General features: G+C 35.2%; 1 pseudogene; it reads left to right on the forward strand.

Moving 5' to 3' along the window:
* LOC122198781 overlaps nt 1–21,883 on the forward strand; it is a 56,057-nt pseudogene that overhangs the window by 30,724 nt on the left and 3,450 nt on the right.

Genomic DNA, 21,883 nt, shown 5'->3' on the forward strand with positions numbered 1-21,883 from the left:
AAAGGGGTGATTAGTGTGACCAACTTCCATATATCAACAACTTGGCATCCCATTATGGATGATTCAAAGAAACCTTTATTCTAGGACTCGTTTAGTCTCAATACTAAGTTATGACACTCCTGAGAACTCTACCCAATGCCATGTGTATTGAGAGTCTTCTCCATTCAAACTGGTAAGAACATGAAGTATTCTCAGCCTTTTGTGAACTCCAGAAAGCATTTGGCCTATTGCTTTTTTATTCTTCTCTCCCTGGCCTCAGTGAGTTTCCTCTCATGCATGTACAGATTAGTACTCAGCCAAAGACTTGAGGAGATATCTCTGCAGACCTCTGGAGCTCTCTCTCAGTGAAGTTCCCTCCTCTCCAACACTCTTCCCACAAATTCTAGCTGCCTAGACTTTCTTAAACTGATCTATCACTTCAATACAATAAGATCACCAGAGTCAGCTTTGGATACCCCTCCCTGTACTGTGACTTGGAAACTACCTCCAGGATGAAAATTGGTATAATCTTAAACCTTACCTCATTTATCTTCTCTAAGGGTTTATGGTCCTGCACTATCTTTTTTCCAGTATCTTTAAATAGTTGTTCCATATATTTTCTTTGATTTTCTAGTTATTTATGATGCAAAGGCAATTCCTGTAGCAGTTCCTTCTTATGGGAGGGAGTAGAAGTCTTAATACACTTTAAAAACAAGTCAGCCTTGGGGCACCTGGGTGGTTCAGTCAGTCAAGCACGTGACCCTTGATCTCAGGGTTGTGAGTTTGAGACCCACGTTGGGTATGGAGATTACTTGAAAATAAAAATCATAAAAAAAAAAAAAAAAAAGTCCGCCTTCACTTTCTGTGGTCTGCATTCATCTGAAGAGAAATCTGGTTGTTAAAGCTCTAGTTGATGATTTAATGTACTTTTCTTGACCCCTTCTTCAGTTCGGAGTCTATGTGCAATGCAAGGATCCCGAAGCTCTGATCCAGTTTGGTGTCCTTAGTTTTTTCCTCTCACCTTCAAAAACAGCCCCTCAATTCAGATAATTTCTCCCAGCTCTACTCCTTCCTATCCAACATTCTAAACTCTCCTGACTTTATTTTAATGTCTCTAGTTCCCATCCCATGCCATGTTCCTAGTCTCTACTTCTCAGATCAATTCTTTCAAACTGATACACCTTTTGACCTATCTTCCTAGCCTAAGTTCTTTCCTTACTGCTTGTTTCAAATGCTACACATTACATTACAAGTGATGTAAAATCCAACTCAAATTAACTTTCATGAAACAAGGTGTTTATTGACTAGTTGAAGTCTGGTGGTGGGTCAGGATTCTGAGTCAGTTGATTCAGTGGTTAAAAGATGTCCCCACACTTTTATTTCCAACTTCACTGAGGTATAATTGACAAATAAAAATTGTATATAGTTAATTGTATTAATTGTATATATAATTATATATAATTGTATATATGTATATATTGTGAAACGATTACCACACTCAAGCTAATTCACCCATCAGTCTCCTCATATAGTTACCATTTGTTTTTGGGTGTTGGTGTGGTGAGAACATTTAAGTCTACTCTTGCTCTTTCTTCGTTTTCTCTTGCATGATATCAACTTTAATTCTAAGGCCAACCTCACTCATTGTAACAATATGGCTGCAGTACTTCCAGGCTTCTTATCTGAACAAAACAGCCCAGAAGATGAGAAAGATAAAGATTCTTTCTCAGATGTTACTAGAAAATATTTTTTCCAGTACCTTTGGCTCAAATCAGCCCGTGTCACTTCTGAACCTAAATCTTGACCAGGTGACAGAATAATGTTGCTGCATATGCAGCCCCTTCCCTAGAGATAGGAGTGAAGTCAAATTCCCACAAATACATGGGTTGGGTCAAAGAGTAGATAGTCAAATGAAAATAAGGTGACCAAGAGGAGGAATAGATGTTGAAGACTACACCCTGAACTTTGCTCCTCAGAGCTCCCTTGGCTCCATGTTCTGAAATTCAATAACCATATTCAAGCCTCTCTCATACAACTTCAGAGCCTGACCCCAGCCCCAGGAAGCACTCATAGCCATTGCTTACTCAGCAGGTAGGTTTTAGAATAAATAATATCCTGGAAATAAATTTATTTTGTAACTTTATTTCTCTATATGAAACTATATATATCTTCAGTGTACTATATATCCTCACTGAACTGAAGTAATTTCAAATACTTAAACCAGTACTTGAGTATCTTACTTACTCTAGCTCTGCCTCTTAATAGGTGTGTGACCCTAGGTAATTTACTGGTCTTCTATGTGACTCATTTATCTCATTTGTAAAATGGGAATAATAATTGTACTTACTTACAGAATTTCAGAATAAAATTAGCTTAAATGTATTAATACACATAAAACACTTGAAATGTGCCTTAATATAGGAAACATTCAATAAATCTTTATTATTTCTTTGTTATTTCATATTATTATTTTTAGTAGTAGTAATACTATTAGTATTGGTATTTCAATATGTGACAATATACAGGTCTATTCATGATGTGATTCAATTATAGACAATTAATCTTCCTATATTTATCCTGCAAGCATATCATCCCTTTATCATCTCAAAACGTATACATAATACTGTCCCAAACCATCCAGGCCAATTTTGTCTCCCTAGAAACTTGTAAGTTAAAATAAATTATGTTGATGTGGACAACACATAAAAGGGCTTTTTTGGTTAAACAAAATGATCTATAAGAATTATCAAAAATTAATTTTAATATTACAGAAAATGAATAATAAAATATATGAGTGGTACATTCCAAGCATGTCATGATGATGGGAAAACCTTCACATGCTTCTAGTATTTGAGGTAAATATTCCTGAAAAGGGGGGTTTCCAATAAACTGAGATGATAGAAAAAAGGCAGTTTGATGAGTAATCAGGGCAATCAGATAAGCCAAATTGGGACAAAGATGGTAAGCCAAAGTAACAAATATTTAAACTGTTTGGTTTTTGGGGGCGCCTGGGTGGCTCAGTTGGTTGGGCATCTGGCTTCGGCTCAGGTCATGTTCTCACAGTTCGTGGTTCAAGCCCTGAGTCAGGCTCTGTGCTGACACCTCAGAGCCTGGAGCTTGCTTCCAATTCTGTGTCTCCCTCTCTCTGGCCCTCCCCTGCTCACACTCTGTCTCACTCTCTCAAAAATCAACATTAAAAAAAAATTTTTTTAACTGTTTGGTTGTTTTTTTTTTTTTTTTTTTTTTTTTTTTTTTTTTTTTTTTTTTTTTTTTTTTTTTTTTTTAAGAAAGGAAAAAGGAAAGGGAAAGAAGGGAAAAGGGAGAGAAAGGCAATAAAAAAACATCTAACGGGGAAAGATCTGGGTTTGTTTCCTGAAACTGCCACTTACCAGCTATACACTCTTAGGCAAATAACCATTCTGATTCAATTTATTCATCTTTAAAATAAGAGAAATAATAGTACCTACTTACTATTGTCTTTCATCATTCTAGCATTTTAACATGAAATGAAAAAGAGCACATTTTATAATCTATGGAATCTTAGAATCAATGAAATGTGGTAATACTATGATGATCATTAAATAAGATTATGCATGTAAAGCACCTAGCACAGTGTCAGGGCAATCTCCTTAACTTCTCTGGCTACACTTGTATTCATTTTTGTAAATCAGAAAACCGAAAGTTATTCCACCTAAAAAAAAGTGGTTTCCCCAGTGTATAAAATAAATTCTGAAGGATATAAAAATGTCTACTAATCATAAATAAAATTAAATCAACAAGAACTAAGGAACAAAACTCTAAAATTGACTGTAAAGAGAAATAACAATCTAATTCCATTTGAAATAAATAATATAACCTCAAAAAGCAAAAAGAAAGAAACCAAAGAACTGGGACTATATGTCCTCAATCTAAAGACAAAATGTATTGAAAAAGAAAAAAAAAAAATAATCCAAGTAACTTCAGAATGAAGTAACTAATCTAGATCACTGGCCAAATCTAGATCACTGCCTGCTTTTCACACATAAAGTTTTTTTGGAATACAGCCATGTCCTTTTGCTACTTATTTTTTATGGCTGAATTCCCACCACAGTGGCAGAGTTTAGTAGTTGTGGCAGAGATTATATGGCCCACAATGCCTAAAATGATTATTATCTGGCCCTCTACAGAAAAAGTTTGTTGACCCCTGTTTTAGAACACAATTGTGATGGTTAATTTTATATGTCAACTTGACTGACAAGGAGGTGCTCAGACTAAACACTGTTTCTGGGCATGTCTGTAAGAGTATTTCTAGATAAGATTAGCATTTGAGTCCATGGACTCAGTAAAGTAGATTGCCCTTCTCATCATTCAAACTCTTGATGGCCTGAATAGAACAAAAGGCAAAGGAAAAGGAATTATCCCCTTTTTTCCTGCATCATTGTTTAGCTGGTATATCTCAGCTTCTCTGGCCTTTAGACTGGGATTTACACCACTGGCTCCCCTGGTTCTTGGTCCCTCAGACTTGAACTAAATTACACCACTGGCTTTCCTGGGTCTCCAGCTTGTATATGACAGACCATAGAACTATTCAGCTTCCATTACTGCATCAAATAATTCTTCATAATATATATGAACCTGTTTCTCTAGAAAACTCTGACTAATACAATACATAGACTGTATACTTAAGGATTAAGATAAAAAGATCAACAATCTCGAACTCTATTTAGTAGTTTTCATCATAGTGATATGAAGATAATAATTCTGAGACTATATTTTATGTATTATAGAAGTGACCAAGTGAGTAAATATTGAAGTTATTGGGAACCATAGTTCTCACTGTTGGAAAAGAACAATATAAATATGGAATGAGATAACGCTTAGATGAGCCATCAACCTAGCTGCCATCAACCTAGATCCATCTGCAGAGATCCTAAAAGTGGTAAGTCCCTAATAGCAATTAACATACCACTGCCTAGATCTTGGTTTCTAAATATCATTCCCATATGAAATGAACCAGAACTCTTTAGAGAAATGGCAGATTCCTCAGCAGAGGCAAAAAATAAGATGAGACTGGAACATCTATCTCATTGTGCAATAAAGTTAAAATTGCTGAAAAATTGATGGGACATGTTAAAATAACCAAGAAGCCTGCTTAAAAAATGTTCTCACAGGAAAATCTTGGAAATTTTTTAAATAAAAAATAATATCTGGAGAAATAGCTGATTCTAAGGGTTAGAGAGGGAAATTACAAAATTAGTCTGGACCATTTTTATTTGAGTATAGTTGACACACAATGTTACATTAGTTTCAGGTATACAACTTAGTGATTTGACAAGTTTATACATTACACTATGTTCACCACAAGTATAACTACCATCTGCCCCATTACATTACTATTACAGTATCATTGACTATATTCCTTATAGTCTGCTTTTTATTCCCGTGACTTACCTATTCCATAACTGGAGGCCTGTCTCCCACTCCCCTTCACCCATTTTGCCCAACCTCCCACTCCCCTCCCCTTTGGCAAGCATCAGTTTATTCTCTGTATTTATTAAGTCTGTTTTCTGTTTTTATTCATTTTTTAGATTCAATTTATGAATGGAATCATATGGTATTTGTCCTTCTTAGTCTGACTTATTCCACTCAGCATAATACCCTCTAGGTCTCAACCTCATCCTTTTTTATGGCTGTTTAATATTCCATGGTGTGTGTGTATGTGTGTGTGTGTGTGTGTGTGTGTACACCACATTTTTCCTTTTTTAAAATTTTTTTTAATGTTTATTTTTGAAAGAGAGAGAGAGACAGACAGACAGACAGACAGAACACGAGCAGGGAAGGGGTAGAGAAAGAGGGAGACACAGAATCCGAAGCAGGCTCCAGGCTCCAAACCGTCAGCACAGAGCCCGACGTGGGGCTTAAACTCACGAACTGTGAGATCACGACCTGGGCCGAAGTCGGACGCTTAACCAACTGAGCCACCCAGGCACCCCAACACCACATTTTTCTTTTCTATTCATCTACTAATGGATACTTAGGTTGCTTCCATGTCTTGGCTATTATAAATAATGCTGCAATAAACATAGGAGTGCATATATCTTTTTTAGTTAGTGTTGTTGTTTTCCCTAGCTAAATACCCAATTATGTAATTATATGTATACTGGATCATATGGTATTTCTGTCTTTAATTTTTTGAGGAACCTCCTTACTGTTTTCCAAGTGGCTGCACCAATTTATATTCCCACCAACAGTGAATGAGAGTTCCTTTTCTCTACATGCTCACCAACACTTGTTTCTTGTGTTTTTGAGTTTAGCCATTCTAACAAGTGTGATGTGACAGCTCATTGTGGTTTTTATTTGCATTTCTCTGATGATGAATAGAGTTTGGGCATCTTTTCATGCATCTGTTGGCTATCTGTATGTGTTCTTTGGAAAAATGTCTATTCAGGTCCTCTAACCATTTTTTAATTGGATTGTTTGTTTTTGCAGTGTTGAGTTGTTTTTGTGATGCCCTGAAAGTAAGAAACTGCTGAGCCAGAAAGGAACATGTAAAAAAAGACTCAGAAGCCAAACTGAAAGAAGTATAAATGGCTGAAACAGGAATAATTTGAACTTCAAAATTAATAACATAGTATTGAATTATAACCCAAAGTATAAAATAAGTAGGCATGAGTTAATACTGATATAAATGATTTAATAAATAAATATATGGGAGCAAAGGAACAAATTTTCATTACACATGAACTCTAAACAATATATGTAGATATCCCCCACTTTAAGAAGTAGAACTTAATTTAAATTCCTTTGAGTGGGGTGCCTGGGTGGCTCAGTCAGTTAAATGTCTAACTCTTGATTTTGGCTCAGGTCATAATCTCATGATCTCGGGAGATCAAACCCCACCTCAGGCTCCGGAATGACAGCACTGACCCTGCTTGGGATTCCCTCTCTCCCTCTCTCTCTGCTTCTTTCCTGCTCATGCTCGTGCTCTCTTAAAATAAATAAATAAACATTAAAAAATAAAAAATAAAAAAATAAATCCCTCTGAGTGTGGGATACCTTCAAAAGAATAGTGTCTAGCTTCCAAAAAATAAAGAAAGGGGAAAACAGAGATATCTGGCAGATACTATCTTAACCAAGTGATCAAAGTTAAAATCATCAGTGATAAGGCAAGTTAATATCATGTACCACCTAATATAATGCAATGAGAAGAATATCCCTGTCCCTGTGGTATTCTTCCCCAAAACCCATAACCCCAGTCTAATAATGAGAAAATATTAAACATACCCAAAGTGAGGTACATCTCACATCTACAAAGTACCTGACCAGTAATCTTCAAAACTGTCGAGGTTATGAAAACAATGAAAGACTGAGAAACTATCACAGATCCAAGGAAACTAAGGAAACATATAGGCTAAATGAACTGTGGTATTCCAGGATGAATTCTGGAACAGAAAAAGAATACTATTGAAAAAACTCATGAAAGGCAAATAAAGTCTCTAATCTAGCTAATAGCATATTCCAAAGTTAAGTTTTTTAATTTTGATAAATATATCATGTTCACATAAGATGTTAACATGAGGGGAAACTGTGAGAGGGGTATATAGGAACTCTCCCTATACTGACTTTTCTATTTTTCTATATACTTAAATTATTCCAAAATAAAAAGTTTATTTTAAAAAAATGATAAACAATGATAACCCACTTAAGAAAATAAGAATGAAAGAGTACATACTGATAGTATAAGTGAATGAACAAATGAATAGGAAAAAAGGAAAAGCTCTAACTGCAGAATATCAGTTAATAAATGTAAAAAGAATGGCAGAGTTAGGAAATTCCATTTTACAATCATCATAAAAATAATAATTTCAGGCAAGAATCAGAAAAGGATGTTATAACTATTGAGAGAGACTTTAAGGATAAAAAGATACACAATATCAGAGAAACGCATATCAGTTACTAATTTCAAAGGTAAAAATGGTTAATATTACCAATAATAGGACAACTGACATCAGGTACCTCCTGATATGATGCACTAAGGTGGACACAATGTCGCTTATATAATTTTCCTATCAAAAATTCATAATCTAGATTTACTTATGAGGAAACAACAGTCAAACCCAACTGAGAGTCTGTAAAACAACTGGCAGGTAGGGGTGCCTGAGTGGCTCAGTTAGGTTAAGCATCTGAATCTTGATTTTGGCTCAGGTCATGATCTCATGGTTGTGGGATCAAACCCAGCCTGGAATTCTCTCTCTCCCTCTCTCTCTGTCCCTTCCCTGTTCGCATGTGCATGTGCTCTCACTCTCTCAAAATAAATAAATAAACTTAAAAACAAAATCAGCAGGTATGTTCCAAAAATAATAACATGAAAGAAAAAGAAGGATTAAGGAACTATTACAGGAAACTATAGAATTATAACGATAAGGTGTAGTGCATAATCATGGATTGGTTCCCGGGTTGTAAAGAAAAAAATGTTACACTGTCATTGATTCAAGGCAATAAACCATTCAATCTACATCAATTTTTAATTGAATCAGTTCTACCATACATGATTCAGAAAACAGAACCAGACAATCATGCTGAAAAATTAGTATGACTTCTGCTTTTAGGAATTAACACTAAAGAAATAAAAATATTTCAAATAGTTAACAATGTGAGCATATTTATTATAGCATTATTTATAAGAGCCAATATTTTGAAAATAATCTAAATGCCCGTATTGTAACATGTTTTAGGTTGCAAATGACCAAGAACTCAACTTAAAAGGGTTTAAACAGAAAGAAACGTTATTTGTTGGCTCTTATAACTGAAAAATCTCCAAGAGAAGAAGATTTTAGGGCTATCTTCAGGTTTCATTAATGTCACCAACACTCATCCTTTGATTCTGCCGCATTTTTTTTTCTGAAGGTCAGTTTCATCTTCTAACTGGCCCACTTAATGGTTATTATTTGAATACACCAAACAGAGTATGAAAATCTTATTCCCAGAAGTTCTGACAAATGTCTTCTTAAATCATACTAGCTCTAACATGGCTACATGTCCACCCTGAACCTGATCATATGGCTTTGCTAGAGTAATCTCACCCATAACATATGGCTAAAAATTACATAGTGGGAGTTTACCAAAGAAATGCAGAATACAATTACTACTAAGAGGGAGAATTGATACTAGGCAACAGACACAGGCATCTCCCATGATGTCCAGGATTAAGCCACTGCTCAAATATAGTATGATACATCCATTAAAATTAGGTTGAAGAAGATTATTTTTTTTACATGGAAAGATTTCCACAATATATTGTTAAGATAGGAGAAAGCAGTAACTAAAAGAATGAAATTATTTACAACATATTAATAGTGGAGTTTATAAATCCTCTGAACTTAGAAGCAAAATTCTGTGTGAATAAGCCATTTAGTATGGATATGCTTCATAGTAATTATCTGGTTCTCAAAGGGTTATAGTTCCCAAAAAAGGAAAGAATGGAATGACGAGGGTGCCCTTGCAATTTTAAAGAGGAGGAAACTGAGGTTCAGAGGGATTAAATGCCTTCCTCAATGTCACAACAATCTGCTAATATCAGAACAAGGCAAGATTCCAGTCTTCTGATCCCTGAACAAATGCTCTTTCCATGTTGCCACACTGCCTTAACTTAGCTCACTGGGCAGTATGGTCCAGGTTGCAACTTCTTTCAAATTAAAATTTTATTAAAAGTTGAGAACTGGATAAGCTTTTCTATTTTCAAATGTATCACAGAAGTTCATAATGTGAAAGGAAGAAACTAAAGAAAGCAATTTTTCTCAAATATGGATCCACTGACCTCTTAGAAATGTGCACCATAGACTTATTCCCAAAAGTCAACAAGTTCCTTACAGCAATATGTTTATGTCTGATTTACAATAATCTAAAATTAATATTTCAAATCTATATTGATACTCCTAGTAGAACATAAGGTCTCTGAGGGCTGAGCTTTTTTTTTTCTTTTTTATTCCCTATTTACCCCCAGTGCCTAAAACAGGGTCTGAAACATATAAGTATCTGACACATGAATTACTAATGAACAAATCAACTCATAACTAATTTCTGCCACATAAGTCCATTACACATGTTTGTGTCATGTTCACACTGGCACTAAGGTGTCCTGTTTCTATTGTTAAAAGCTAAAGAGAGGCTCCTGGGTGGCTCAGTCAGTTGAGCATCTGACTTTGGCTCAGGTCATCATCTCACAGTTTGTGGGTTCGAGCCCAGTGTCGGGCTCTGCTCACAGCTCAGAGCCTGGAGCCTGCTTTGGATTCTTGTGTCTCCCTCTCTCTCTGCCCTTCCGCTGCTCACACTCTGTCTCTATCTCTGTCTCTCTCTCAAAAATAAAGATTAAAAACATTTTTTTTAAAAAGCTAAAGAGAAAAAGAGAAAGGTAGATTAAGTAAGTAAATGATATGCTTGCACTTACTTGAGACCAAATAATATCTCAGTTTGCTGTACAAATGAATAAAAGAAATTGGTTAAATAGTTGAGTCATGACTGGGCACTATTAATTAGATATGCCAAATTAAAACAAACTTACCCCATAACAGACAGTATCAAACACAACTTTCAACAGATGATTTGGTTTCAGCAAACAACATCATCCAATGTATTAAATTAAAATTTTTGCTTGTTTATGCTTAATTTATTGATTCCCTTCAATTTTGTAGAAGCTACAAACATAAGAAATCTATGCCTAATTTTATATTCTTAAACTTTTACATACTTCACAATTATTTAAGTCAGTATCATAAATCTAAAATACTTTTTCCTCTAAAAGTTGTCTTTATATTACTCAAGTTTTAAAACCTATAAAGTAGTATATGTGTGGATCAAAAATTAGGAATTAAAAAAGTTAGGAATTCAAATCCGTTTCATAAAAGCCTTATTATATAACCCTGAGTTCTAATACCACTGTGGCTCCGTTTTCATTCGTAAAGGTGAGAATAACTTGAAAAGTATTCAGCAGAATAATTTTATTAATCATAAATTTTAAGAATCTGAAATAATCTGGAAAAGTAATATCCAGTCCAACATTCATTTTACAAATGAGGAAGCTCAGAGGAATTAGAGTGACTTGTCCAACATCAACTAATAAGTCATGGTAGGAATGGGCTGAGAACCTAGATCTAATCATTGCATCTACTGAAAAATGCCAAGCATTGTAAAAATACCTCTTAATGACAATGATGCTTTAACTCAACAGCCTATTGTTCTTAAATTGATTCCTGGGCACTGTTCTTGTTACATTCCTTAAGTACAAAGAAAAGCAGCATACTGTTCTGGATTTATACAATCAGATTTGAGGGCTGACATTATTGTAATTGCTTGGTCCTTGAGTCAACTGGCAGTGCATCAACCATTAAAATCAAAAGTATGTTAAAAAGCAGGAAGATCCTGGCAATGTATAAATGCACTTACAAAGAAAAGTCAAATTTGAACCTATCAACCTTGGCAGTTTTCCTTTAAGAGAGCCCAGAAAAGCCACAGTGGCCATGGAAATTAAAACTGTGTCTTAAATGAATGAGATGCTGAAAATATGAGAAGCTAAGGAAAGAATAATAAGCACTTGAAGCCTCTATACACCAATCAGGGTTTTTAAGATACATTTGGGATTCCATGTAATAGATGAAGCATTGGAGTGAATAATAAGACCAAACTATAAGAATAATTCTGTACTCCTTATCCTAGACTCAGACCAATCAGTGTGATAGTGCACAATTTATATTTAAATGTAAATTTCAAAACTAATTATGATTTCCAAATAGCAGATGGTAATTCAGTTAGAAACACAATCAAAAGAAAGATTCATTTAGTTTGCTTAAAAGGTTTTAGCAAACAGGATGAAAAACAAAGTTCATACTGGTCATGGGTTTCAGAAAGTACACTGGAAGCTGTGGACATCCCATGGATATTATAATCAATTCCATTTAATCAAGATCCTAACTGAACCAGAACCTTCTGATTTCTCGCTGAAGCTGTTCTGAAAACTTGCAGAAAACCCAGCATCAACCCATTCCCATAGGGGTTTCTCTTTAGGAACAATTCAGCCAGTAGATGCGCTGGTTTTCTTTGCCAGGCATCTTAGGCCTATCCTTATAGGCTACCACATACTATATTGTATACCCTAGATTTGCTGAAATGATCTCAATCCCAATTTTTGTATCTCATTATCAGAATCATGAGTCCCAATATTTGGCTAAAGAAATATGATCTCCATGACTTGGCACAAAAGTGAACCAACAAGGCCCCATTAAGGGGACTCTCAAATCTTTGAAGCAGTCCTAGAATTTAATATTAAATTTTTTTAAATGTTTATTTATTTTTCAGAGAGAGAGATAGAGTGCAAGCAGGGAAGGGGCACAGAGAGAGGGAGACAAAGAATCTGAGGCAGGCTCCAGACTCTGAGCTGTCAGCACAGAGCCGAACACAGGGCTGAAGTCAAACGCCTAACTGACTGAGTCACTCAGGCGTCCCTAGAATTTAATATTAAAGATGAGTTCCTGCTTACCATCATGTGAAAGCCAGTTTCTTACTGGCTTTTCTCTCTCTCAAGCATTTTTTTAAATTTATAAATAAATAAATAAATAAATAAATAAATAAATAAATAAATAAAATAGATACTAAAAAAACAATAGAACAGATCAATGAAAGCAGGAACTGGTTCTTCAAAAAGATCAACAAAATTGATAAACTTCTAGCAAGACTCATGAAAACAAAAAAAGAAAGAGACAGGACTCGAATAAAATCAGAAATGTAAGAGGAGAAATAACAACCAATATCACAGAAATACAAAGGATTGTAAAAGAATATCACAAAAAATCATATGCCAACAGATTGGGATACCCTGGAAGAAATGGATAAATTCCTAGAAACATACAACCTACCAAAACTGAAGCAGGAAGAAATGGAAAATTTGAACAGACTCATTACCAACAATAAAATTGAGTTAGTAGGATGCATGGGTGGCCAGTCGGTTAAGCATCCAACTTCAGCTCAGGTCATGATTTCATGGTTTGTGGGTTCGAACCCGGATCAGGCTCTCTGCTGTCAGCACGGACCCTGCTTTGGATCCTATGTCCCCTTCTCTCTGCCCTTCCCCTGCACTCGCTCATGCTCTCTCTCCCTCTCTCTCAAAAATAAACAAACATTAAAAGATTGAATTAGTAATCAAAAAACTCCCCAAAAGCAAAAGTCCAGAACCTGATGGCCTCAGAGGCAAATTCTACCAGACATTTAAAGAAGAGTTAAAACCTATTCTTCTCAAACCATTCAAAAAAACAGAAGAGGAAGAAAAATTTCCAAATTCATTCTATGAGGCCAGCATGACCCTGATACCAAAATGTGATATAGACACCACAAAAAAAAGAGAATCACAGGCCAGTATCTCTAACGAACATAGAGGCAAAAATCCTCAACAAAATACTAGCAAACCTGATTCAACAACATATTTTAAAGACATCTCACACAATCAAGAGGGATTTATTCCTAGGATTCAAGAGTGGTTCAGTATTCATAAATCAATCAATATGATACATCACATCAATGAGCAAAAGGATAAGAACTATATGATCTGTTCAAAAAATGCAGAAAAAGCATTTGACAAAGTACAACATATATTCACAATAAAACCCATCAACAAGGTAGGTATAGAGGGTACATACCTCAACATAATAAAAGCCATATATGAAAAACCCACAGCTAACCTCATACTTGATGAGGAAAAACAGAGCTTTTCCCCTAACATCAGGAACAAGACAAGGATGTCCACTCACACTCTCTGATTCAACATAGTACTGGAAGTCCTAGACACAGCAATCCGAAAAGAGAAAGGAATAAAAGCCATCCAAATTTGTAAGGAAGAAGTAGAAGTTTCACTATTTGCAGACAACATGATAATATATATAGGAAACTTGAAAGATTCCACCCAGAAACTGCTAAACTAATAAATGAATTCAGTGAAGTCACAGGATACAAAATAAATGTACATAAATATGTTACACTTATATATACTAATATTGTAAGCACCAGAGAGAGAAATTAAGAAAACAATCCCATTTACAACCACATCAAAAATAATAAAATACCTAGAAGAAAACTTAAAGAGACCTGTACTCAGAAAACTATAAAACACTGATGAAAGAAATTGAATAAGACACAAACAAATGGAAAGACATTTCATGTTCACAGATTGAAAGAATGAATATTGTTAAAATGTCTATACTACCCAAAGCAATATACACATTTAATGCTATCCCTATCAAAATACCAACAGCATTTTTCACACAATAAGAACAAACAATCCTAAAATTTACATGGAACCACAAAAGAACCCAAATACTCGGAGAAATATTGAGGAAGAAAAATGAGGTATCACATTTCTGACATCAAGTTATATTACAAAGCTGTAGTAATCAAAATAGTATGGCAATGGCACAAAAAAAGACACACGGATCAATGGAATAGAATAGAAAACCCAAAAATAACTCACAGTTATATGATCAATTAATCTTTAACAAAGGAAAGAGGAATATCTAATGTGAAAAAGACAGTCTCTTCAACAAATGGTGTTGGGAAAATTGGACAGCTATGTGCAAAAAAAGAATGAAATTGGACCACTCTTCATTATACACAAAAATGAACTCAAAATGGATTAAAGACCTAAAGGTCACACCTGAAAACATAAAAATCCTAGAAGAGAATACAGGCAGTAATTTCTCTGACATCAGCCTTAGTAACTTCTGTCTAGATATGTCTTCTGAGGCAAGGGAAACAAAAGCAAAAATAAACTATTGGGACTATATCAAAAGAAAAGCTTCAGCAAAGTGAAGGAATCAACTAAACTAAAAGGCAACCTCAGGAATGGGAGAAGATATTTGCAAATAACATATCAGATAAAGGGTTAGTAAAAAAAATATAGAGAGAACTGATATAACTCAACACCCAAAAAACAAACAATCCAATTAAAAATGGGCAGAAGATTGGGGTGCCTTAGTGGCACAGTCGGTTAAGCGTCCGACTTGAGCCCAGGTCATGATCTCACACCTCGTGAGTTCAAGCCCCACACTGGGCTCTCTGCTGACAGCTCAGAGCCTGGAGCCTGCTTTGGGTTCTGTGTCTCCCTCTCTCTTTGCCCCTCCCCCACTTGCATTTTCTCTCTCTCTCTCTCTCTCTCTCTCTCTCTCAAAAATAAACACTTTTCAAAAATGGGCAGAAAACAATAGACGTTTCTCCAAAGAAAACATACAGAGAGCCAACAGACACATAAAAAGATCCTCAACATCACTCATCATCAGGAAATGTAAATCAAAACTACAATGAGATATCACTTCACACCTATCAGAATGGATAAAATCAACAACACAAGAAACAACAAGTGTTGACGAGGATGTGGAGAAAAAGGAACATTCATGCACTGTCAGTGGGAATGCAAAGTGGTGCAGCACTGTAGAAAACAGTATGTAGGTTCCTCAAAAATTTAGAAATACCTACCATCCACTACTAATATCATTACATTATTTACTCAAAAAAAAAATACAAGAACACTAATTCAAAGGGATACATGGACCCCTATGTTTATTGCAGCATTATTTGCAATAGTCAAATTATGGAAGCAGTCCAAGTGTCCATCAATAGATGAGTAAAGAAGATGTGGTATACATATGTGATGGAATATTATTTAGCCACAAAAAAGAATGAAATCTTGGCATTTGCAATGACATGAATGGAGCTACAGAGTATAATGTTAAGTGAAATATCAGTCAGTAAAAGACAAATATCATGCGATTTCACTCATGTGAATTTATGGAAAAAAACAAATGAACAAAAGAAAGAGAAAAAACAAAGAACAGACTCTTAACTACAGAGAACAAACTGATGGTTACCAGAGGGGAGATGGGTTGGGGGATGAGTGCAACAGATGAAAGAGATAAAGAGTACACTTATCATGATGAGTACTGAGTGATATACAGAATTGGTGAATCACCGTATTGTATACCTGAAACTAATATAACACTGTGTATTAACTAACTGGAGTGAGTGAATGAATGAATGAATGAATGAATAAATAAAGACTTGTGATTAGTTGGAAATATTGAGATGATTGGTTCTGTAAGAGAAGCTTTTTTCACTAGCAGGAAAGTAAAGGAATGCTCTGGTATTCAATTGTCACTCACCCATCCAGGAGTGGATAGTGACACCACAATTGAAGTATTTTCTTGGGAAGCTGATTTTGAATTTTTCTTTCTTTTTTATTTTTAAAGTTTACATGCCTTCCTCAGAAGAAAAGCACACCTCTCTTTGATCTCAGTGATATCATGAGACTGAGATGCTGCTATGGACTGAAATGTGTCCCTCCAAATTTATGTTGTCGTCCTAACCCTCACTATGACTGCATTTGGAGATAGGACCTTTAAAGAGGTAATTAAGGGGGCATCTGAGTAGCTTAGTCCAACTTTGGTTCAGGTTATGATCTCACAGTTCATAGGTTCAAGCCCCGTGTCAGGTTCTGTGCTGACAACTCAGAGCCTGAAGCCTGCTTTGGATTCTGTGACCCCTCTCTCTTTGTCTCCCCCTCTCTCCCTCCCTCTCTCTCTCTCTCTCTCTCTCTCTCTCAGTCTCTCAAAATTAAATAAACATTTTTAAAAATTTTAACAAAAAATTAAAGAGCTAATTAAGGATAAATGAGGTCACACAGGTGGGGCCCTCATCCAATAAAACTGGCATCACTATAAAAAAAGGAGAAACATCAGGGGTCTCTATGCATACCCAGAGAAAAGGCCATGTGAGGATACACCAAAAAGGTGGCCATCTGCACCAGCAGGAAAAACCAAACCTGCTGACACCCTGGTCTTGGACTTCCAGGTTTCCAAACAGTGAGAAATAAATTTCTGCTGTTTAAACTACCCATTCCAGGGTATTTTGTTATGGCATATCTAGAAGACCAAATCCTTAATATAACTTCTCCAACTAGATGGTGCCTGAAACTTCACCTTAGGTACTCCTCTTAAATTATTTAAAGAGCACACAGCTAAGGACCAAGTACATGACATTTGGGACACTAAAAATTAGATAGAAACATACAGTCTTATGAACTCAACACGTTAAGGAAAGACTCCAAGATAATCACATCTGGGAAGAAAGGACATCCCAGAAAGAAGAGAGCCAGAAAAGAGTGTCCTAGATTCTGTCTATAATCTCTGCTCAAATCTCTGGCTAACTCTTGAACCATGTTTGCACAGGGCAAATTGCAATCAGCCTAGATAAGGCTAGAGGAGCTAAAATGAAACTTCAGCTATTGCTCTCTTATAGAAAAGACCAAATTTTCAGTTTGAGCTGAGAGAAAATGACAAAACAAATCAGTATCTTCAAAAAAATAATGAGTGACATTACTGCAAATAGCAGAATGGAGAACTCCAAACCTTCATCCCTCTTAAAGCAATCAACAAGCTGACAAAAAAAAAAGTCAGAATCAACTTTTTCTGAACTCTGGATATAATAAAAGACTTAAAACATCCAGAAGAACACATAATAAAGAAACTACTGAGTTTTGGTAAGAGAGGACTGTAACATTTATTTACCTAAAATCCCCACCCCACCCAGATCAGGTGGCAACCATGAAGATAGTGGCCCAGATTCCTGATGCAGCTTTCTGGTGACAAAGGTGAACAATATGAACCTTGTCCTTAAAGAACTGTAGTTGTGTTTTTGTTCTATCTGATAGCTCACTGAGGTGTCACCTCAGGGGCTTCTCTACTCCCTCTTTACACCCACATAATTTAGAGCTTTCTCAGGCCTGAAGAGTGGTGGGAATATAAAATTATGCAGTTCTTTTGGAGAAGAGGTTAGGATTTACTCAAAAATGTAAGCAGAGAATTAACATGTAACCCAATAATTCCAATCCTAGGTACATATCCAAAAGAATTGAAAATAGGTGTTCAAATAAAAACTTGTACATTAATGATTCTAGCAGTTCTATTCACAATAGCCATAAGATAGAAACAACCCAAATGTCCATCAACTGGTGAGTGGATAAACAAAATGTGGCATATCCATATGATGGAATATTATACAGCCATAAAAAGGGGTGAAATACTCATAGACATACTACAACATGGATTAACCATGAAAACATAATGCTAAGTGAAAGAAGCTAGACACAAAAGACTATATATTCATTATTTGACTTACATGAAATATACAGAGTCGGCAAATCCATAAGAAAGAATGCAGATTAGTGATTTCCAGAGGATGGGGGCAGGGGAGAATGAGAAGTGAGTAACCAATTGACACAGGTTCCCTTCTAGAAGATGAAAATGTTCTGAAATTAGATAGTGGTGACAGTTAATATTATGAATACACTAAATGCCAGTAAATTGTAAACTTTTAAATGGTTAAGGGCGCCTGGGTGGTTCAGTCAGTTAAGCGTCCAACTCTTAGTTTTGGCTCAGGTCATGATCTCGTGGTTTGTAAATTCAAGCCCCAAGTCAGGCTCCGTGCTGACAGCATGAAGCCTACTTAGGATTCTCTCTCCTACTTTCTCTCTGGTCCCCATCCCCACTCACTCACATGCTTTCTCTCTCAAAACAAATAAACTTTACAAATAAATAAACAAATAAATAAAATGGTTAAAATGTTGGGTTTTATGTTTTATGAATTTTATGAATCTATTAGAATAAATGAATTCAGTAATGTTGTAAGATACAAAACCATTACACAAAAATCTGTTGTATTTCTATACACTAATAACAGACTATCAGAAATGATAAATTTGAAAAACAATCCATTTAGAATTGCATCAAAAAGAATAAAATACCTAGAAATAAATTTAAGTAAGGAAGTGAAAGACTTGTGTAGCGAAAACTATGAGACATTAATGTAAGAAATTGAAGATACAAAAAACGGAAAAATAATTTTTGATCATGGATTATAATAATAAATACTTTTTAAATGTCCATACTACCCAAAGCAATCCACAGACTCAACGCAATCCTTATCAACATTCCAATGGTATTTTTCACAGAAATAGAAAAAACAATCTTAAAATTTGTATGGAGCCACAAAAGGCCCCAAATTCCCAAAGCAATCTTGAGAAAAATGAACAAAGCTAGAGATGTCATACTCCCTGGTTTCAAACTCTATTACAGAGCTATAATAATTAAAACAGTATAATTACTGGCATAAAAGCAGACAGATTAATCAACAGAATAGTGAGCCCAGAAATAAACACATGCATATTTGGTCAATACAATTACAAGAAAGGATCCAAGAATATATAATGGAGAAAGGGCAGATCAATAAACAGTGCTGGGAAAACTAGACAGTCACATGCAAAAGAATGAAACTGGACTTTCATATACCATACACAAAAATTAACTCAAATGGGTTAAAGATATGAATGTAACACCTGAAATTATAAAAGTTCTAGAAGAAAACATAGATGGTAAGCTTCTTTTTTTAAATATTTTTTAAAGTTTATTTATTTATTTTGAGAGAGACAGTGAGTACATGAACAGGGGAGGGGCAGAGAGAGAGAAAGAGAGAGAGGTAATCCCAAGCAGGTTCTGCAGGGGCAGCACAAAGCCCAACAGGGTGCTCAAACTCACAAAACTGTGAGATGATGACCTACACTGAAATCAAGATTTGGATGCTTAACCAACTGAGCCACCCAGGTACCCCAGGTGGTAAGCTTCTTAACATAAACTTTGGCAATGATTTTTTGAATCCGACACCAAAAATAAAAACAAAAGCAAAAATTAGCAAGTAGGACTATATCAAACTAAAAAGCTTCTGCACAACATAGGAAAATAATCAACAAGACAAAAAGGTAACCTACTGGATGGGAAAAGATACTTGCAAATCATATATCTTGTAAGGGGTTAATATTAAAAATATATAAAGAACGGTAACAACCCAATAGTGAAAACAAATAATTCTATTTAAAAATGGGGAGAAGATCTGAATAGACATTTTTCCAAAGACATACAAATGGCCAACAAGCACATGAAAAGATGCTCAACATCATTAATCTTCCAGAAAATGAAAATCAAAACCACAATGAGATATCACCTCACACCTGTCAGAATGGCTAGTATCAAAAAGATAAGAAATAACAAGTTTTGGTGAAGATATGGAGAAAAGAGAAAACTTGCGCACTCTTAGCGGGACTGAAAATTGATACAGCCACTATGGAAAACAGTTTGGAGGTTTCTCACAAAATTAAAAATATAATTATCAGGGTACTTGGGTGGCTCAGTTGATTAAGCATCTGACTTTTGATTTCAACTCAGGTCATGATCTCAGTTTGTGGATTCAAGCCCTGCATTGGGCTCTGCACTGACAGCACAGAACCTGCTTGGGATTCTCTCCCTCTCCCTCTCTCTCTGCCCTTCCCCTGTTCATGCTCTCTCTCTCTCAAAATAAATAAGTAAACATTAAAAAAATAGAATTATCATACGATCCAGCAATTCCACTTCCAGGTATTTACAGGAATATATATGAAAAATGAAAACACCAATTTGAAAAGATAATAGGCATCCCTATGCCCACTGCAGCACTCTTTCCAACAGAAAAGATATGGAAACAATCTAAGTGTCCAATGATAGATGAATGGATAATAAAATTGTGGTATATATACCATGGAATATTATTCAGCCTTAACAAGGAATGAATCTTTTTCATTTGCAACAATATGGATGAACCTCAAGACTTGAGGATTTTATGCTAAGTGAAATAAGTTAGAGAAAACCAAATATTGCATAATCTTTTATTTGCCATCTTTAAAAAACAAAAAAAAACAAGATCATAGATACAAAAAAACATATTAGTAGTTGCCAGAGGCAGAGAGAGGGTAAGAGAAAAGGGCAAAGAGAGTCATAAGTAAAAAAAAAAAAAAAAAAAGTTTTTAATTAAAAAATAATTTAAACAAAATTTTTTTAACATAATAAAATTCAGTCTCCATAGTCTCCAGTATTTTTCACAATGTCCAGGATACAATCCAAAATCACTTAACATATCAAAAAATAGAATAAACATTATTTATACTCAAACAGAAGGACAGGAAAGTGTGACCTCAGGATACTCTGGACATTAAAATTAGCAGACGATCTTTCTTAAGTTTATTTCTTTATTTTGAGAGAGAGGGAGAGAACACCAGCAGGAAAACTTCTGCTCTGTGAAAGCCGCTGGTAAAAGAGTGAAGAGAGAAGTCCAAGACTTAGAGAAAATATCAACAAAATATATATTGGAAAGAAGACTCTTATCTAACACATACCAAGAATTCTTAAAACTGAACAATAAAAAAAATAATAATAAAAATAGGGAGATTCATGAGATTCTTTGATGGACTATACCCCACTTCCAGTGCCACCATTCTGTCACTGAAATTGTTCTCAAGAAACTGAATGACCCGTTGGAAAAAGCCAGGGCTGTTAATATGGGTGTTGCTGTGGGCTTGTCATATATGGGCTGTTTATTACATTGAGGTATATCTCCTCTATACCCAGTTTGAGTTTTTACCATGAAAGGATATTGAATTCTATCAAATGCTTTTTCTACATCTATGGAGATACTTATATGACTTTTATCCTTCATTCTGTTAATGTGTATCACACTTGATTTATGGATGTTGAACTATCCTTGCATCTCAGGGATAAATCCTTCATGATGATGGGATATAATCTTTTTAATGTGCTGTTGAATTCAGTTTGCTAGTATTTTGTGGATGCTGCCCCATAATGATGTTTTCTCAATCTTAATATTCAGGGTCCTCCAACACAATGGATGGTCCTCACACAGAGCTCCCAGTCAATCTTCATTTTCCTTCATTTCCAAACCAAGAATAGGCAGATAAAAATCCTCATATATTTAAGTAAAATCTACAGCATGGAAGAAAAAAATCATGGGA

This window comes from Panthera leo, chromosome C2 (genome assembly GCF_018350215.1).
Source record: "Panthera leo isolate Ple1 chromosome C2, P.leo_Ple1_pat1.1, whole genome shotgun sequence".
Taxonomy (NCBI): domain Eukaryota; kingdom Metazoa; phylum Chordata; class Mammalia; order Carnivora; family Felidae; genus Panthera; species Panthera leo.